The sequence below is a fragment of the Palaemon carinicauda genome, chromosome 45 (genome assembly GCF_036898095.1).
Source record: "Palaemon carinicauda isolate YSFRI2023 chromosome 45, ASM3689809v2, whole genome shotgun sequence".
NCBI lineage: Eukaryota > Metazoa > Arthropoda > Malacostraca > Decapoda > Palaemonidae > Palaemon > Palaemon carinicauda.
In genome coordinates, this window is record NC_090769.1 from 42,035,916 (window position 1) to 42,055,821 (window position 19,906).

Sequence of the window (19,906 nt, forward strand, 5' to 3'; positions counted from 1 at the left end):
TCGAACTCCAGTCTGGCGATCATTGAGCAGAGACATTACTAATATGCCACAACAACAAGGATATCTCCCTTATGACTCTTTTAAGTTCCTCTGCAGCAGCCGTCCAGTTATCTTTTACCTCTGTTTCTTCAGATCCTAATCTGGATCCCATTCTCATTTCTTATACTGTTGAAGAAGAGACATTAACACCACTGATCATGAGCGAATCTATTATGACCATCGATGTTGGCAACAAGATGCAGATATTGGCCATGGAACACCCACTGAAAAGTGATTATGACTGAATAACTTTTCTTTGTAAGAAGTTATGAAGGACGGCAATATAAATATGTGCAGAACCCAAGGATGAAAAAAAGTCAATATGTCCATATGGATTTTAAAGAATGCATGTTAGGAGAATGGTTGGAGTTGCACCCATCTTTGTATGCCAGTGAACTCCTTGATTCAAGGTCGTGGCCAAGAAGACCATCCTCCTCAATGACAAGGACCCTAACCTAACCTTGACAGGAGCACACCTCAGCACCTGGTTGCATTCCATCATGACTCAGTATGGGTGACTGATGAAAGTAAAAAAAAAAAGTGGGCAGGCCGCAGACAGGGACCTGGCGGATAGGGAACAATGGATTCAGGCCAATTCAAGTACTTCAGAAAACACATTTTCCATCAAAAGAATCGAAGACCCTTGGATTGAAAGAAATACGTAACCAAATGTTAAACCCTGTATTGATTTGACTATGCTTTATGTTATTTCTGAATAAATAATTATGTATATTGTTCTCACTATATATAAAAAAAGTCTTGTATAGTTCACTGCTGCTGCCACTGTCCCTCCTGATAACCCTATAGAGGTTGTACTTTTGCCTCCAGGTTTTGGAGAAGAGAGCGAAAAAGAAGTTGAGGTCTGATTTTTCGCATCAGCAAAGGAAAACCACCTCCGCTGAAAAGGTAATCTCATATAGGTTTTCATCGAAGCTGTTATAAACATTTTCTTTTACCAATATACAAATGAAAACATTTTAAATTACTAATTTTTTTACATTATATTTTCATTATTATCATTATTCCTTTTTTCTGAAGTGTATGTATTGTCCCATATCATACACATAAGTATGTACATAATAATTTGACATTGTATACTAATAAAATGTTACATTTTCTTTAGATATATGAAAATGCAAGGGTTGGCTAAAATGCCATTTTGGAGAGAATCGGGTCTGATCTGAGTGAGACCTGTTGGAATCTTTTGCTCAAGAAGATCGACCCTCTTTTCTAGCCTTATCTGAAGTCAGAGATTGGTTTCCTGATTCAGAAGTTACAGAAACCTATGAGGGAAAAGAAACTGATAGTGAGCTTAGATCTATTCCCCTGTTCAAAGAAGAAATTCCTAGATATGGATCCCATTTATCGGTCAGAAGCCTTTCATTGCAGCCTCCAGCACCTTTGCCTTAAAGATCATTTGCTCCATCACAGCAAATGTACCAGTTGCATGAGCAACCAGTTACAATGTATGCACAGGGGACACAGGTTTCTGCTTGGTCTGTGATGGGTTAAACACCCATACATATGCCACCGACACCCCTAATATAAGTCTCCCAAGTCCGATATTTTTTTTTAAAGAATCCTCCAACATCAGGTTCAGCATCTACTGGGAACACAGACTAGGAGCTGCTTCCACCTAGTATATTGTACAGTATATATAACTTTTCCCCAAAAGTGGTAGAGTCATGCCCTATTACGCGTAATATACAAACTAATTCTAAGAAATTCCTTTCATCAGATCCTTGCTAAAGATGTACAAAGATGTAGGAAAGCTCTTCTGTAATCCGGATAAAGTTTCTCTAGAGTCTTAGACTTTCAGTTGCCAATTCTTGTATCAAGTTTTCATAGTACCCGATCTCCTTTCTGCATTGTAAGTAGGGTCGAACCCAACTATTTCTATATTTTCAATTTTTCTTGCAACTGTGTGTTTTTTGCATGACCTTCAATTACAAGATGACATTATGATAATCCAAAATGCACCTTATCAATTCAGGGCTACGTGTGTTCTCAAATATGAGATCTAGCAAATCAATGGTTTTCCATATTATGACACAATGGGATGGTTGTTCTTCCTCAGATTGTATCTTTAAAATGAATGGTAAGGTGCAAAGGTCACCTTGCAATATATCTAGGCTATATCCCTGCTCATGATACAGTGCTCTTTTATGACACCCGTTGCTATGTGACGTGATAACACAATTACATCCTCATTAGTTTCAATGTATTTGCGAACACACCATCAGGTTACAACTGCAACATGTGAGCATGCGCCATGTGATTACATACATACATCACCTCTTAACGGGTATTGCAATGATTTTGTATACCACTATGGTGACTGACACCATGGAGTCAGAAACAAGTGCTTGACTGATACAATTATCTCATCCTTAGATTGCATATATGTGACAAGGGCATTAAGCTTATTATCGGTACTACTGTACAACAACCTAAATTTAAGTAGCTTGTCATTCGAGATTTATTTATCCCGACACTTTGAGAAGTCTTACAAGACTAGAATCATAACTCCCTTATATTCTTGCTTCCACAAAGGCTTTATACTCCACAAAATTCTAGAGGTATAATTGCGGAAGTTTAAACTTTTATATTTTTTTTCTAAGTTGACGTAAGTCTCACTACATAGTTTATTACATTTCTAAAATTATCATACTAGTTTGTTTTATTTTATATTCTATAAATTGATCATTACTTTTGTCTCTTTTCCAGACTTGGTTGCTTAATTGGTGGAGCCCTCAGGTTTGTAGCATTCTGTTTTTTTCAATTTGCTTTGCAACTTGGTTTATGTAAAAAGTAATGATAACAATTATCACTTGCTTGGTCGAACAGTAATTATATACATACATATTTCCCAAAGTCACACTTCAAAATGAATGTTTCTGATTAATGTTTATGCATATTCTAAATAAAAGTTAAATATCTCTCTATAAGGGATAATATTTGTCAAGCACAAAATGACTAGCACATATTTGAGCATAGCCTGTAGAAAATGTTTTCACCCCCTCAGTTTTTTTTTTTTTTTTTTTTTTTTTTTTTTTGGCCCGGGTTTAATGATATTCTATATCTTGATTAAAATCAAACCCGTTTTCACTTACTGCTAGAAGGGTAAGAGCCATTTAGTTTAATCCTGACATTGAATAGTTTACTCCTAATATCGATTATATTTGAATCTAACCTGATATTTAATCTGACCCCTCATCGTCACTGACAGTAAAAAAAGAAAAAAAAAAAAAGCCTTCTTTACATTATTAATAGTAATTGCTGACAAAGAAACTAGTAGACTACGTTCTGCGATCCACTAAAAAATAAAATAACAGTCACTGCTATAAACAAAAGACATTTTTCTTATTTTGCAACGGAATGCTAATTTTCTTGCATGTTTACCCTCGTTCTGATAGGAAACAATCACGTTCTACTTTGACTTCTTGTATAAAGGGAATATATACGTGACAAAGAAATAAGGGAACTCGATTTTAGTAACAAGTACAGTACATGGTTATTCATCTCTATCCTAGGTCTAAAACTATTCAATTCAAGGTACGGTACTTGCTGATATTTTTGTTCTTCAGATCTTACCTCAATTTATTTTACTCCAAGTTGCCAACTGATTCTATTTTTATCTCATTCCGTTGGGATTTACACCAATGCGATTCTACGCTAGATTTAGATACAGCTTTCACTCCCAAAAGAAGCTAAGAATTTAAAACAGAATCACCAATATAAATATCGTACTGTTAGAATCTATATAAAATTATGTAAACTATTCAATAGATCTGTACGTAGGAAATACAAATTTGAAATTATTTAATAACCGTAGTTGCAAACTAACTGAAATATTGATGTACCAGAAGCCTATTTACAGGAAATTTTCCAATTTTTGGGTCTTGTGTATTTGGGGTATATTTAGACAACTTTAGTCGTTCCTATTATACTTACCTGTGCAAGCGAGAAGTAATGTTGTAACCGAGAGGCAAGGTGAATGCACCTAAACTTTATGAAACAGACATCGGGACTGAATACTAAATCTTGCAAGCAAGAACATCACTAAATTTCAAAAAAATTAGGCATGAACTACAAGTTTATACATGTTGGATTATCAAAAGTGCAGGGAAAAGCAAGTGATAAGATAACAATCAAAACCTTCACAGTGTACGAGCGTGTATGAAACACGTGCGGTACATGGCTACCCCCTAAAAATGACATACATGTGAAATAGGGCGCCCTGCTCTTGAGAGTCATACTGTAGGCGGCTCATCAGGCAGGATATATGCATATTTTAGGCGATCAATGGAGACTCGGTCTTCTTCGCCATGCATCTTGATTATAAATGCTTTCAGAGTACAATGGATCACAAGGAAAGGGCCCGTATAAGGGGCGTTAGTGAATTTTTGATAGTGTCGTTGTGCAGGAAAAATTCCGTTGCTGAGTTCAGATCTGTCAGTAAGCGTTGTTTAGCTGGGGTCTTGTGAGTCTGGCATCATGGAGTGAATTATCCCACCTATAACATACGCACTGGAGAATGTCGGAGGAGGTTGCAGACAGAAAAAGTACGTCAGAGACGACCAACGGGTTGCCATACACCATTTCATTTGCCTAGACATCTAGGGCATCTTTTGGATTGGTCCTTAGTCCCGGAATGACCCAGGGAAGGTGGGTAAACCAATTGGAGTCCTTGCAACGGGACATTAAAGCTGCTTTGAGGGTGCAATAAAAACGCTGACGCTGATATTCCGGTGGCAGCAGGGTTGTAGATAGTTGTCCGATGTTGGATGATGTCCACAATTGAGAGGTGAACGTGATACCCGTTAGAGGTAATATGTGCAAGGATACCAAATCTCGCTATCCACCGTGAGAGTAAGACAGGTGTATAAGAGGTGGAAGTTACAATTTCCATGGGAATGGCTTCAGGCCAATGAGTGGAGCAGTTGATGGCAGTAATTAAGTAACAATGTCCTTGTGATGTGGGTAGGGGCACAACTACATCAACGAGAATATGGGCAAAGGGACGCTGAGGTTGAGGAAAGGTGCCCACACCTGAATCCATGTATGGATGCACCTTGAAATTTGGCATTAAGTACAAGAGCTGACTCAATCCTTAGCATCCTTAGTAATGACGTGCCAAATGAGCTTCGTCTTCAGTAGCTGTGCAATAGATCTGCTCAAGGGAAGTGAAAGGCCATGAATGATATCAAACACCTGATGGTATATAGGAACAGGGATCCACGGTCTAGGTCAACAAGTACTGATATCAACAAGAAGTTTGGCGATTGAGTTGTCGAGAGGGATGTCTTCACAACAGTGGGATGTGCAGAATTGCCTACATATTTGGTACTCTGGATCTTGGGCTTCTCCTTTGGCATTATAATTCAATCCCAGACGAATGGCAACCAATGTGTTTCATGACAGGTTATCGGCAACGTGATTCATTTTCTCAGGGACTGGTATAAAGGGTGCAATTATATTCAGCCACAGCAGATGTCAGCATTGATGGGTGGACCAGGCGTCCGACTGTCAACTAAAGGCATGCACCAGAGGCGAATGACAAAGAGCGTACCTTCCAAGAAGTGGCGAAATAGACGGACAGACAGCCGAGTGCACTGCTAGCAATTTGCAGTCGAACGTAGAGTAACCAGAGTCTTCCTTGGAAATTTTTCTATTGAAGAAGGCCAATGGACGGGCCGAGCTGTTGACCAACTACTCAAGTACTGCGTCTATAGTGACGTTGCTGGTATCAGAGGGGAGATGAAGTGGTGCATGTGGCACAGGAAGAGTGACAGCAGCAGCAGTTGATAGGGCATTCTTTGCATTATATAAGGCCACTTCTTAAAAGGGACCCCACTTCTTGTCTTTTGCCTTGCCCTTGAGGGTGGCATAGAGGGGGAAAAGAGCAACAGCAATGGCTGGCAAGAAACTGTAATAATAATTTATCATGCACAGGATTCTTGCAGTGCTTTGACAGTCGAGGGTGTGGTGAAGTTCTGAACGACTACTACCTTCACAGGGAGGGAGTGGATCTCTTCAGGAGTGATGCCGTGCCCTAAGAACGATACTTTGTTGACGTCAAAGATACACTTGTCGAACCGGACTACAAGGCCATTCTGTTGTAGGCGGTCGAGCACGATACGAAGGTGACGGAGGGATTCCTCTTTGGAGGGAGGAAAAGAACACAAGTATGTTGTCCACATTACATACCCAGAAGGATAGGTCCCCTAAGATACCGTCCATGACATTTTTAGAATGGCCCCAGTATTAGGAAGGCCAAAACATGAGTAATTGAAGGTTCATGTACCAAAGGGGGTGGTGATGGAGGTTTTGAGGATGTCTTCTGTGTTCACTGACACTTGATTATACACCTTCAGGAGGTCGAGCGTGAAGAAAATCATCGCTTTGTGCAAGTAGGAGGTCACATTGGCGATGTTTGGGAGGGGGTAGCGATTCATTTCTGTCTGCATGTTCGGACGCATGTAATCCCCACATGGCCGCAGGGACCCTTCTCTCTTCAGGATGATGTGTAAGGGTGATGACCACTGGCTGGAGGCCTTTTGGCAAAGTCCCATTTCTTCCAGTTCAATGAATGTTAGTTTGGCAGCTGCCAAACGATCCAGTGCCAAACGCCTAATTCTGGTGAACACTGGGAGCCCTGTCATCTTGATATGGTGATAAATACCAAGTTGGCAGGAACTGTGGGTGTTTGGGGAAATTCTGGATGAAAAAGTTCTGGTTACGATGTGAAGAGATAGGCATAAGCATTCATGGGTGAGCTGACGTGGAGAGCAAGATTGGAGGGGGCGGGGTGAAGAGGTCTGGATGAGTAAGATTCTGCATTGACTAGCAATCGGTAAGCAACATCAGCCAGGTGGTGGTAATGTGAGAGAAAATCCGCACAGAGGATTGACAATCTGACGTCTGCAACAAAAAACTTCCAGTGATATTGACGCTTCTAAACAATAATATGAGGTTTTCATAACCATGAGTGGGAATTGCAGATCCCTTGGCAGCTACCAGATAAACGTTGGCAAATTTAGACAAACTACGTTGTGTCCTGGAGAATGACCTCTGCAGAAGGGAATGGCAACCACCCATCTTTACCAAAAATTGCACGTCCTTAGCTGCATCATGTAAAAAGAAAAGATTTGTGACGAGTGGTCATCACCACAAGCTACGGCCTACTTAAACGTTTTTTCACCACTAACAATAGTTTGTACATTTCTGCGCAGCAGCCGCAAATATGGAGTGTTAGTAGCCTAATTATGGCTGATGGGCATCAGTAAGTGGCTGTAGAGGTGGTCTGTTGGGGCGTGAGCGAGGTGTGTGTGGTGGGAGGTTTTGTTGTCGTTCCAGCATATCACAGGGTGGTCATCTGTGTCCTACCATATTCTCGACACCTTTGGTCAATGTTGAATAGTTGTCCTATTCATCAGGACTGGGGGCATTGACAGAGGTCTTGAAAGTGGTGGAGTGGCTGTTCATAAGGGTGTCGACTTTGGTAATCAGGTTCTTCATGGTCAAGATATTGATATGGGATATGGAAGCGTGTGCAGGATCGGGTAAGCATCTTACACAAAGGGCACGAAATGGGTTCACCTCACAAGGAAAGCTGTCTGCTGCAGGTTGTAGGCAAGCAATACTGGTTATTTCTTAGGGCAAGTGATGCCTTTTGACTCCTCAACAGTTGAGAGCTGACAGTTTGACTATGCAGGAAGCTGGCGATTGCAAACACTGCTCCAGTGTTTCATATCTCGTGGGCTGGCAAAGAAACATGAGCAAAGATGTGTGTCTTTAATAAGAGGGTACTATACAAACTGACGGCTAAACAGAGATTAACAATATTCGTTACATAAATATAAAAGAAAAATATTCACAAAACTCGCTTGTTTGTTTACATTTGAAACCAATTACCCTTACAATATAATTTTCAAACAACTCATACTAGTAAATAAATAAATATTGACATTTGAAGGTATATCCCACACCTCTCCCCAAGACATTTAAAGTGATAATATTATAATATCTGGTGTCTGAAGATCCTTCTTATTCATGTGTATTTTTGTTCCAATTTACTTGTAGATGATCAGGTTCTTTCCTATGCCGCAAACTACGAGATGGAGCCAGTGTAGGCAAGATTTATATGCTAATATTCTCAGCATTAGAATTATCTTGTTACTTCTCTACATCCTTTGATTTATTGGGAGCATTAGTTGTACCGAGGCTTAATCCATATATTGGTAGAAATGGTCGATGTGATCTCAGGAACTTTCGGTTTTGCAAAATATGCCCAGTGCCCGACTTTATGAGATAATCTCGCCTGGATCCAATGGCGACAACACCACCTCGGTGATTCCAGAGTCCTGTGGTGTGATCTTGAACATCTAGATAACCAACTTTTTCAATGGGAAAGGGGTCTGGCAGTATTGTCACATCGTTGCTTCACCTGACATCCAAGTTATTTGCCCTAACATCACATTCCTCTGCTTTCTCTTGCCACTCTTTGGCAAATGAGCGACAGTGTGTTGAAATAAAAGAACTGAGGGGATGACCAAATAAAACTTGAGCTGATGATCTACCATCACCACGCGGTGTATTCCTAAGCTCGAACATTCCATGGGCAAGTTCATCTGCATCCAGGTTCCAATTCTTAGCAGTAGTTATAATCAGCTTCTTGATCATTTTTACAGATGCTTCTGCATGTTCTTTTACCTTTGGATTACATGGTGAAATAATGCGATGTTCTACTTGCCACCAAGATAAAAAAATGTCTCAAAGCTGATGAAGCAAACTGTGGTCCTCCTTCAGTTTTCAACAAAACATGAACACTAGTATCTTAAAATATAGCCCTCAGTGGCTGTATTGGATTTGCTGCTGAAGCTATACCCTGACACAAAGATATATAAGGCCATCCAGACAACCTGTCAATATAAACAAGATAAGTACGACACATGGCATGAAAATAATCTGCAGATAGGGATTCAAAAACTATGTTAGATTTTCTTCTTGCCATAAAGGTTCATTCCCTTGATTTGGTAGAAGAGGATGACATTTGATACAAAAAGAAACCATATTCTCTATATCTCTGTCAATTTTAGGCCAGTAAACAGTCTGCTGCACCCACCTCTTAGTGCAGCCTCTTCCCTGATGACCATCATGAAGACCTTGGAGAGTTTCTCGTCGAAGACTCTTGGGTACAAGAAGCCTTGCTCCCTAAAAATGACGTCATCTTCTACAGCTAGCATATCACGTATATTCCAGTAAGGACTGAGTTATACGTCCAAATTATGGCAGTATACATGAAAACCTTTCATTATAATTTCCAGAAGTGAATTGTATTCTGCATCCTGTTCAGCAGTAACATGTATCTTTGCTGGCATTTTGTCCTTTACAGGTGTCAGAAGTACGCCATGTCCATGTTCATGCATGTCAAGGGCATTCACAATTGCAACATGCAAAGGATAATTGGATCCATCGTTATTCGCACAATTTTTTTCTGTAGGATCCTGAACCAATAAGTACTTCCTTTCTACAAGTGGACAGTAAAACTGAAATTACTTAGCTTCTCTCTCATGCGTTGGAGTCTTGGGTTTTAAATTTTACCAAGTGCATACTGTTAGGAATAAGCATCAATGGTCTATGATATTCCACAACCTTAAAATGAGATAATCCAGCCAAGTAAGTCTGACATTTCTTTATTGACCATAATACTGCTGTCTTTTCCAGCTCTATCACAGAATATTTTGTTTCAACGCCTAAAAGGAATTTTGACCAATATTGCTTTAGTTTCCAGTCCGTTCCATGCTTTTGAAGCAAACCAAATCCCAGACAATGTAGTCGCGATGCATCTGTCAACATAGTTGGTAAAGTTACATCAAAATGTGCAAGAGCAGGGGGTGCAGTAAGCACTTCCTTTACTCTCTTAAAAGACAAATCATGTGTAGTTCAACATCATTCACTAAATTGATTCAATAAATCTCTGAGTGGTTATGCTTCATGCGCAAATGCTGAAGAAAAACTTTCAATCTAATTAACAATAAAGTTTGTGTGACAGGAAAGTCTGTGATAGCCACCCCTTTGTGAGAATCCTCTGTGTAACCCTGGCTGGAGATTTTATACCCACAAAAATCGACATGTTTTGCAAAGCAGATTTTCTGAGCATTAAGAGCTATCCCATATTCATCACATCATTGCAAAATTGAAATAATATGGGCTAGACGATCCTTATAATAATAATCATATGCAAGAATATCATCAACTATTTTTACAGTTTGTGGCATATCACCAAGAGCTTGGTCTCCTCTTTGATTACATTGATCTCCTGAAGAAATAAGTCCCATTGCCATTCGCTTGAGTTTATTACGACCCCATGGGGTAATGAAACATGCGATATCTTGGTCTTCTGCAATTTTGATTTGGAAATATCCCATTTTTGCATTTAGTGTAGAGAACCACCTTGCCCCTCTGCTAATCGAAAGCTACTGCATTGTGTGGTGACCGTACAGGATAAGTGGTACTACATACATACTTATCAAGCTTAGTGAGATCAACACATCTTACTCTATTTGGCTAGTTAGCAACAGGCACTATAGGATGACACCATTCTGTTAGATGCTCAACCTTACGGATAACATCTTTCTCCAGAAGTTCATCAAGCTGACCCTTTATATCTGACCTCCAACTGTATGGTAAAGTGAGCGGGGCTGTCACAGCAAATGGTCTCACATTCTCCGAGGAAATACTGATAACAAAGCTGCAGCATGCTCTGCCCTTCTTCAGTTGGATCACGTTCATAAGGCCACATGTGAAGTGCAACAGAAGAATGAACTAAACTACTAGTAAAGTATTTTTTTTTTTTTTTAGTCCTTTGAGCGCTTCTCTTCATCTGGATCTACAGACAGTCGTACGGGAAGAGAATTAATTTGAGCAGGAAAATCCTCGAGTAGAATTCCCAAAAGTAATAGAACCAGACCAGCTTAATAGAGATCCCTTTACTTCTTTCATCACAGTTATTTCAGCTTTAGTTTGTCGATCACCAAGCGAAAGGTGTGAAGTAAAAGCTCCCACGCAAGAGTTTGATAACCAGCAGAACAAAGCTTTTTAATCTTGCAAGGTTCACGTATATATTAATATATACCAAGAAACCTCGCTACATTGAGGGCCATCACTGTAGCTTCTGCTCCAGAATCCGGTGTTCATAAGATAGAAGAGTTCCCTTCAGGACGAGTAATGGGAATCTGAACTTTTGGGGTTGGTTGGGAAAAGACACGGCTAACATACACATCAATTATGATCCTAAGTACATCTCTGTAAAGTCTACCATTTGATTATAGCTTCGAATCTTCACTCTTTCTCAGCAAAGAGGGAGTTTCCTTCCCTGGTGACCAACACACAACAGCAAAATGTCCAATCTTTCTGCATTGGGAACACATATTGCTCTTTGCCTTACAAACATTCATGTCAGAATGTCGATCTTTTCCACATCTAAAGCATCTTTCATTTTTATATAAATCGTTGGGTGCTTACTTGTAGTCCATTTTGTACCATAAAACTTTTGATACACTCTTTGGGATCATTCCTCGTATTGTAGTGCCATTCTCATTACCACTCTCATGAGCTCGAAAAATATCTATAGCCTTCTGCAGATTCACGTCCTTCTCCTCTAGCATACGTTTTAGAGCTTGATCATCATGAGTGCCAACAACAATAAAGTCTCTCAATCTACTTTTCATACACGATGAACAAAAATCACAGAATACTGCAATTTCCCAGATACCACAAAGGATAGCGTCAAAACTCTTACCCGTTTCTTGTTTCTCATGGTATAATTCTTTTCTGACGACAATGGTATTCCATTGACACGCAAGTGACTTTCCTGGCATCAAGTATAGTTTCAAGATCTGCATCAGCCTAAAACGAGAGGCCATAACATAATGCTTGAATCCAGTCTCCATTCAAAAGAGAAGCGAGGCATTAATGATTTCAGTCCAGTCAGTGTTAGATAATCTTCAAACTTATGCCGCCAATCATCGAACTCCTTAAAAGAGACTTACGATGATAGGTGAGGTGTAGGTGTGGCGCTATGATTAATTTTATACCGACATTGTGCATCATTTTGTGGAATTTCTGCATGCCCACTTCATTGCAGATTTTCATTAACATTTCCATTTTGCCTGCAGATGCTAGTTTCTAACATTGTAGCTAAACTTTCTTCCTACTTTTGAGCCATATCTGCTTGCTTCACCATCAGCTCCGTCAATTGTTCTAGTTGTTCTTCCATCGAGTCTATCAAACCTAAATCTAAATCACTTCTGACAACGATCATTTTAGCAGAAGAAGAGATCCTACTCACTGTGCCAGGTTTGATATATTTTAGGATGGCAAAGAAACACGAGCTAAGATATGTCCCTTTAATTAAAGGTTACTATACAAACTGACGGCTAAACAGGGACTATACTCATAACAGACATATAAAAGAAAAGTAATCACAAAACTCTCGCTTCTTTATTTACATTAGAAACCAATTATCCTTATAAAATCATTTCCAAACAACCCATTACAAAACTAGTAAACAAGTAAATATGGACATTTGGAGGTATATCAAACATCCAAGAGGTATTTTCAGAGGGCGTCATATGCTATTAGGGTGTCCCCTTGCTCGCAAAGCCAATTGGAGATTTCCGGGAAAATGTACTCGGGGGATCGCCGTGACAACATAATCTGCTATGGTCTTTGATTGAGTTACTCCCTTAATGCAAAACTGGAATTCAGCAAACTGGAATCAGGCAAACACTTCTCCGCTGGCAAAGAGCCATAGTTTCACTGAGGCAGCGTGTGCCGAAGAGGCAGGTTTGGTGGGCGGCATCTTCAAATAGTAGGGCAAAGCAGTAAGGGGGGCAGGCAGGAGGGAGTGGACACCCTGGTGGTCACCAATGTGCAAGTGAGCAGTTAGAATGTAACCGAGAGGTGAGGTGAATGAAACTGAGCTTTATTAAACAGACATTGAGCTTAAATACTACGACTTGCAAGCAAGAATACTACAAAAATTGAAAAAAAGAAACATTAGGTGTGAACTATCAAGTTCATACAGGTTGGTTTATTAACAGTATACGGAAGAGTGAGTGATAAGATAACAATAAAAAAACATTACAGCGTATGAGCGTGTATGAAACACGTGCACTACATATCTAGGAATGTCCAATTTTAAATATAATTCATAAAAGTTGCTTTTGCTGAGAGTTCTTTCGATTGTAAGTTGATGAAACTTAAACAAGAATATATAGTGGCTGATGAATGTTTTTATTAAATTGATCAATGATCATACCTTATTTAAAAAATAAAGCCTTTTTGTTAGTAGTTGTTGACTCCTTTCATAGTTTGAGAAGTATTATTTGCTTAATGAATTGTTTGATAAACTTGATAAAATCTGACGAATGACTATAATTTTATGAAAGTCGATTTTTATTAGTTGGAAGTCTGTCAATTACTTTAAAAAAATATTTTTAATGCCAGAGATACTGGACTTTAACCTCACTGTTACAAATGTTGAGAAACAAAGTTTTCACTTACTTCTGGTGAGGTAAGACCACTTCGATTTACACTTAACGATGACTAGAGACCAACTAATCTCAAGTATATTATAATTTATGACTTGTTGACGGTCGGTGTGTGACTAGTCCAAAACCGGCAACTATTTGCTACTTATGATTACATAGAATTAACATATGGTAAGAGACCAAGCAAATATCACAGCCGTGCTATTCGTGATGAGTGGGGAAACAATGTCCGTTTAATCTGTAAACAGCCATCAGATTAGAAGTGGTCTTGTAAGAAGCCGAGGATATTTCAGAGATTCAAAATTCTTCACGTGGTTGCTGATTTACCCTGAATAAAAATTGTACAAACAAATGTAATTGCTATTTTTTACTAGAACACCTTCAGTGTCGGAAAATTGTGAAAAACTGCTATTATTGGTAATAGGACCTGAAGACATATGTATGCCACCAAGTACATAAGTGATACATGTATACAATATTTAAGTGATACATGTATACAATATTTAAGATGTCATTACCAAAAGTGAAAGGAAAATACTAGCTTTGATATTCTCCCCAACTCTCTAACTGGTCTGATAGAAAACAGCCGTTATTATTATTATTTTTTTTGTTAGGATACAAACTGGGTTAATCTGTAGCCACACAGAATTATTGGTGTTATGAGAAATCTTTGTCTGGTAAAGTGAACAACCTAGGCTTGGTGTCCCGTTGCAGAATAAGCTGAAATCATTGCAGTCTGGTTATCTACTTCTTAAAATTTTTTTCTTTTAGTCACATAACTATGAAATCTAACCAGACAGAAACCAGTGCCCTGCTTTGTTTTTGTCCCATACAAAGCATTATGTTTTCAGACTGCATTTCTACAGGCGAAACAACATGTAGACGGTTACCAACTAGTTAAGCTGACTACATTCTTAGATAGAACATAAGCCACTTACAACTCAAGAGACTTATGGAAAGAACAATGATGGGATCAACGCTAAGAGACAGATGAAGAGCAACATGAATACGAGACTAAACTAAAGTAGAAGATATTCTAACAAAATGTAAGAAAAAGGAATGGACATGGGAAGGACATATTATGACTTTGATAAATAATAGATGGAGAAAAAGAATAACAGAGATTCAGTATCGCAACGGGACCACTTGGCTTCTACTCCACTGGCAGTGACTAAACGCTGGAGCTTTCAACCATTAAAATGATTAAAGTAAGAGGGAATAAAATCTAAGATCCTTTCTGCCATATCATAAATCTTCATTAATGAACAAAAAATTCCAAATAAAAATAATCTTTTAATTTCATCCATCGATTTTTTAACCAATTATTATTTCAGAAAGTTCCTCAAATGTTCTCATTAATGGATTATTATCGGTCAATTCTGCAATGTTTTATCATCAATGTCTAATGTTTTCCCACAATTTACAGTTTTTGCTAAATAAAAGACTCCTTTTCCTCTCTTCCTCTCAATGTTCATGATTAAAAATGATTAAAAATAGCGTAGAGAAATTTGAGGTTTTCATTTGTAATATTAAAAATACAAGGCAGGATTATTATAATAGTGAAGAAGAAAATATTTAGTGTGAACTGCAAATGGTCTTCAAGCCTAATCATCCTATGTTAAAAAAAAAGAGAGAGAAAAGAGAGAGAGGTGCATTAGTACGAATACACGAGAGCCACCTATTTATAGAATCAGGAATTTTTAAATTTAAATAATACTCACATCTCTAAATTTGGGTAGTTCTATATTACAACATTTTTTCACATTTGTATTTCTTGGACGAAGATGTATAGAAAGATATAAATAAACAAAATTATACAAAACTATTTAATAGGCAAAATTAGGATCTCATAACTAGCCTACAATCAAATGGATTTTAATCTCAGAAAAATAAGCAGTTGAAAGTTTTTGATAATTCTTAAATAAAAAGTGTTGCCAATTGATATTTATATATATATATATATATATATATATATATATATATATATATATATATATATATATATATATATATATATATTAGCATGTGATTAGAAAATTAAAAAATAGCTTAAATCTCTGAGGATTATGTGACGCACTTTAGTACAATCTGTTTATGTAACAGTAAGTGCAGCGATCGCGGCGTTATCCAAGTAAATGAAGATTTAAATCTGAAAGAGGACCCGTGATGGACTTAATCGAAAAAGTATATAGACAACAGACAGAAACAGCGTAAGCATAGGACTGGTCGAGAAAATGCACATTTCAATTATTTGTTTAAGTGTCAGTAGGTTTCATATTAAACTATTTCTTCTAGCGTACTGACAGTGATCGGAATTCGTTCTTGCATATTTTGTTCATTAAAAGTGATTATCACAATTTCTAAATAAAATCAAGTTACCTAACAACTATTCCATTCATTATATTTATTGTTAATAATCATATTACTGTTTTCGTATTTTATAAATACTTTAAAGTATTGAAAAGATATTCTCGTTACATCATAAAAAAGTTCAACCACTCCTAGGCATATTTCTTTTCTGATCAGGGTTTAAATACAAATATTGTCTGGTTCTAACTAGTTTCCTTACACAGAAATCTAAAATACGGACACTTCTTGCTCTTGGAAACGTAGCAGGAAATATTTTCATTTAAAAAGGTACACGAATGCAATCAAGTTTTCTTTCTGCACACCTAGTAAATGACTGAAATACATTTTATTTACAAAAATAAAATGATAATCTGGATTGAAATCTTACATTATTATTAGATATTGTTTTTTTTTTTTTTTTTTTTTCCAAAGAATGTACCGCTGTTCCTGGACTAAAACAAAAAATGCAAAATATCTTCAATGTCGTTTTCGGTTTGTTTTAAGTTCACTTTCATGTCATCCAATGGAGTTCACCATTTGGTCACCAGACTATCGCTGTAAGATACGGGATAACAGTTCATTCAATACTACCTCCTCCAAAACGACTCTAGTCAGTGGAGCATTCTCTGAGATGTATGCTGGTTCAAACCCATTTACCGATATACAGGTAATTCTGCTGTTCACTGATATTTCATAGTACTCCCGTTTTCGCTATAGTATTCAATGAAGTTCCAAGTGTGCGGATGACAGGGTGTCAGGGTGGATTTATTCTGACTAAAGCATATTTGGTACCTTACAGTTTTGTGGGGACATAGGATTACTGAGCTGAGGTGTATATCTTTCTTGTTGGAAGAATTTCTTTTATTGCTTTATAATATCAGAGGGTAAGGTGGGTTCATTTGGATCTTGAAATATTTCTGTGGGTGTTGATAACGAATATCCCTAGACTAGTGGTTCTTAACCTGGGGTACCTGTACCCCCAAGGGATACGAAACCTTAAGCCTGGGGGTACGAGACATGATAGCCAGTGCAATGGTAGCTACTGTATATTTACCATGAGAAAGCAAAACATGTATTTTCCAAATATTTCTCTTACTATATTTGTCTAAATTATTTTTTTTAAGTTAGTGCTGTAAACAATTTTCTTAGGTTTTCTATGGTTTCATATACGTTTTCTTGATGTCTCGTATGGTTCATGTTCGCGTTGTTTTTCACTCTGAAACATGCTGCATGTCCACAGTGCTGTGTGTAGTTGAGTCAATGTGAACAGTGTGAATTGGGTCTGCATTTTGTTTGTGTTAGAGTTGTTGATAGTATTGAGGTGTATTACTGGTGAGTGTGTCATTTTTTATTTGTGAAATGTAATTTTTGGATTATCATTTTATTTGTCACAATATGTTTTTTAGTGTGGTATAACTCTAATATTGTCAAGAATAGGTGTATAATTGATAAAAGATATATAATTTTGAAGGTACTGTTATGTGCATGAGGAGGAATATAGTGGACTTAGGGATGGCTCGACCAGGGTGAGGGGTTGGGGATGAGTTGGTCAAAAAATGGTCTGACTTGGTCAAAAACTGGTATGTGTTGGTCAAAGCATGGCTTGAGTTGGTCAAAATATGGCTTGAACTGGTAAAAAAATTCCTTTGGTAAATAAATGACCTGGACTGGTCAAACAATGGCCTGACTTGATCAAAACAATCCCTTGAGTTGGTAAAAAAAAAAATGTCCTGAGAAGGTCAAACTGTCCTGAGTTGGTAAAAAATGGTCTTAGTAAAAAAAAAAATGCCTTACCCTCCCACAATAACATACACTTCCAGCCATCCCTGGGTGAACTGTGTATTGTGTTGGTGGTGATACGTTATTTTATATCGATTGTAACATGTAACGGTTATAACATCCAGCCCTGCATCTTTCCAGGTAGTATCGGTGTGATCAAGATCTAGTAACTATGTCTAAGAAACACAAGTGGAACGACGACTACATTCGTTATGGTTTTACCTGTATGACTGAGGCAGACGGAACTCAACGACCACAGTGCATCCTCTGCAGCAGTCTTTGCAAATGCAAATCTTCAACCATCAAGACTCAGTGAACACTTCAACAATCGGCATGGAGGCACAGATGCTGGACATGACTTAAACAGCTTGAAGATCAAGCGGGAACGATTTGATCATAGTGGTACCCTGTCAAAGCTAGGTTTTGTGCCAGTTGAGAAACCTTTGTTGCAAGCATCTTATGAAGTTGCCCTTTTGTGTGCAAAGAAGAAAAAAGCTCACACTATCGCAGAGGAGCTTCTTACACCTTGTGCATTAGAAATGGCAAAAATAGTGTTAGGGACAGAAGCTGAAAAGAAGCTTAAACAGATACCTCTGTCAAATGACATTATTCATTCAAGGATTCCTGATATGAGTCAAGATGTCTTGCAGCAGGTGATAACAGACCTGAAAGCTAGTCCTGTCAGTGAGTATTCAGCTGGACGAGTCAACTGACGTTAGTTTTTGCAGCCAGTTGATGGGATTTGTTCGGTATGTGAAGGAGAAAGAAGTGGTGGAAGAATTCTTATTTTATAAACCTCTGAAAACTACTGCAAAAGCAACTGATGTTTTCAGTCTTGTGAAAGAGTTCTTCTTGGAACATGAAATGACACTCAACATGTGTGGTTCAATTTGCACTGATGGAGCCCCTGTCATGTTTGGAAATAAATCAGGCTTTGCTACCCTAATGAAAAAAGCGGTTCCCCATGTAACTGTCACTCACTGTGAGTTGCATCGTCATGCACTTGCTACAAAGACGCTGCCAGAAAAATTGAAGACTGTTTTATCAGTTGTTGTGCGTGCTGTAAATTTCATCAGAGGACGGGCAGTGAATCACCGTCTTTTTGCATCTTTTTGTTAAGAAATTGGAGCTGAGCACAGTGTTCTTCTTTACCACACAGAAGTGAGGTGGCTTTCCCGTGGCAGGGTACTTACACGTGTATTTGAACTTCATGAAGAAATTATGCAATTTCTTAGAAATCAAGGCAGTGAAATTGCTGACCATTTTGAAAACAGGGAGTTCATTTTGTCTCTGGCATATCTGGCAGATGTATTCATGCCCCTAAATGAACTGAATGTCTCTATGCAAGGAACAGCGATGAAAACTCCCCTTCTCTTGATGAGGCTGCTAGTGCTGAAGAAGAGCTGCCCATCCTGAGTGAAGTAAAAGAACATTTGCAAGAACTGATTCAGTCTTTCCAAGGGTATTTTCACCTTGAAGAAGGTTCTGTGGCACAAAGATGGATACAGGATCCATTTCTTTTCAACCTTGATTCCATGGATGATAATGATATCATGAAAGATGATTCTTGTGGAGTTGCAGACCAATGACAGAATCCGAATGGAGTTTGAAAAAATCCAACTGGATATGTTTTGGTGTGCACAACTCCAAGCATTCCCACAGTTAGCGAGGAGAGCTTTGGAGGTCCTCGTGCCATTTGCAACTACATACTTATGTGAGGCAGGTTTTTCAACGCTCCTACACATCAAATCAAAAGCCAGAAACCGTTTGGATGCAAGTGATGACACGCGTCTGACACTTTCAAAGAAAGAACCTCGTTTGAACAATATCATTAATGAGAAACAACAACAAAAGAGCCACTAAATATGTGTTGGTGTGCACAATGTAGTAATACTCATTATTATTCATTGTATCCTACTAATTGACACTTTTCATTTGAAATAAAAAAAAGTACCTTTCTTCTGTAATTGAAAATCTAATAATTTCTCAGCAAGGTTTGTATCACTAATCCTTTTCATATATTTGTATTGTATTTACATTGGATGGGGGTGCGAGAAAATTTTCTGACATATCAAGGGGTACGGGCACTGAAAAAGGTTAAGAACCACTGCGAGAGCGCCTCTGGCACTGAGCGTATGGGGCTGTTCTCGGTCATAATAGGATCCATGGTAAATCCTTTT

At 38.2% G+C, this 19,906-nt stretch overlaps 1 pseudogene; it reads left to right on the top strand.

Annotated features, from left to right (window-relative positions):
• Positions 1 to 17,898: 17,898 nt before the first annotated feature.
• On the top strand, positions 17,899 to 19,589 carry LOC137634890 (protein FAM200C-like; annotated as a pseudogene).
• The last annotated feature ends 317 nt before the right edge of the window (positions 19,590 to 19,906 follow it).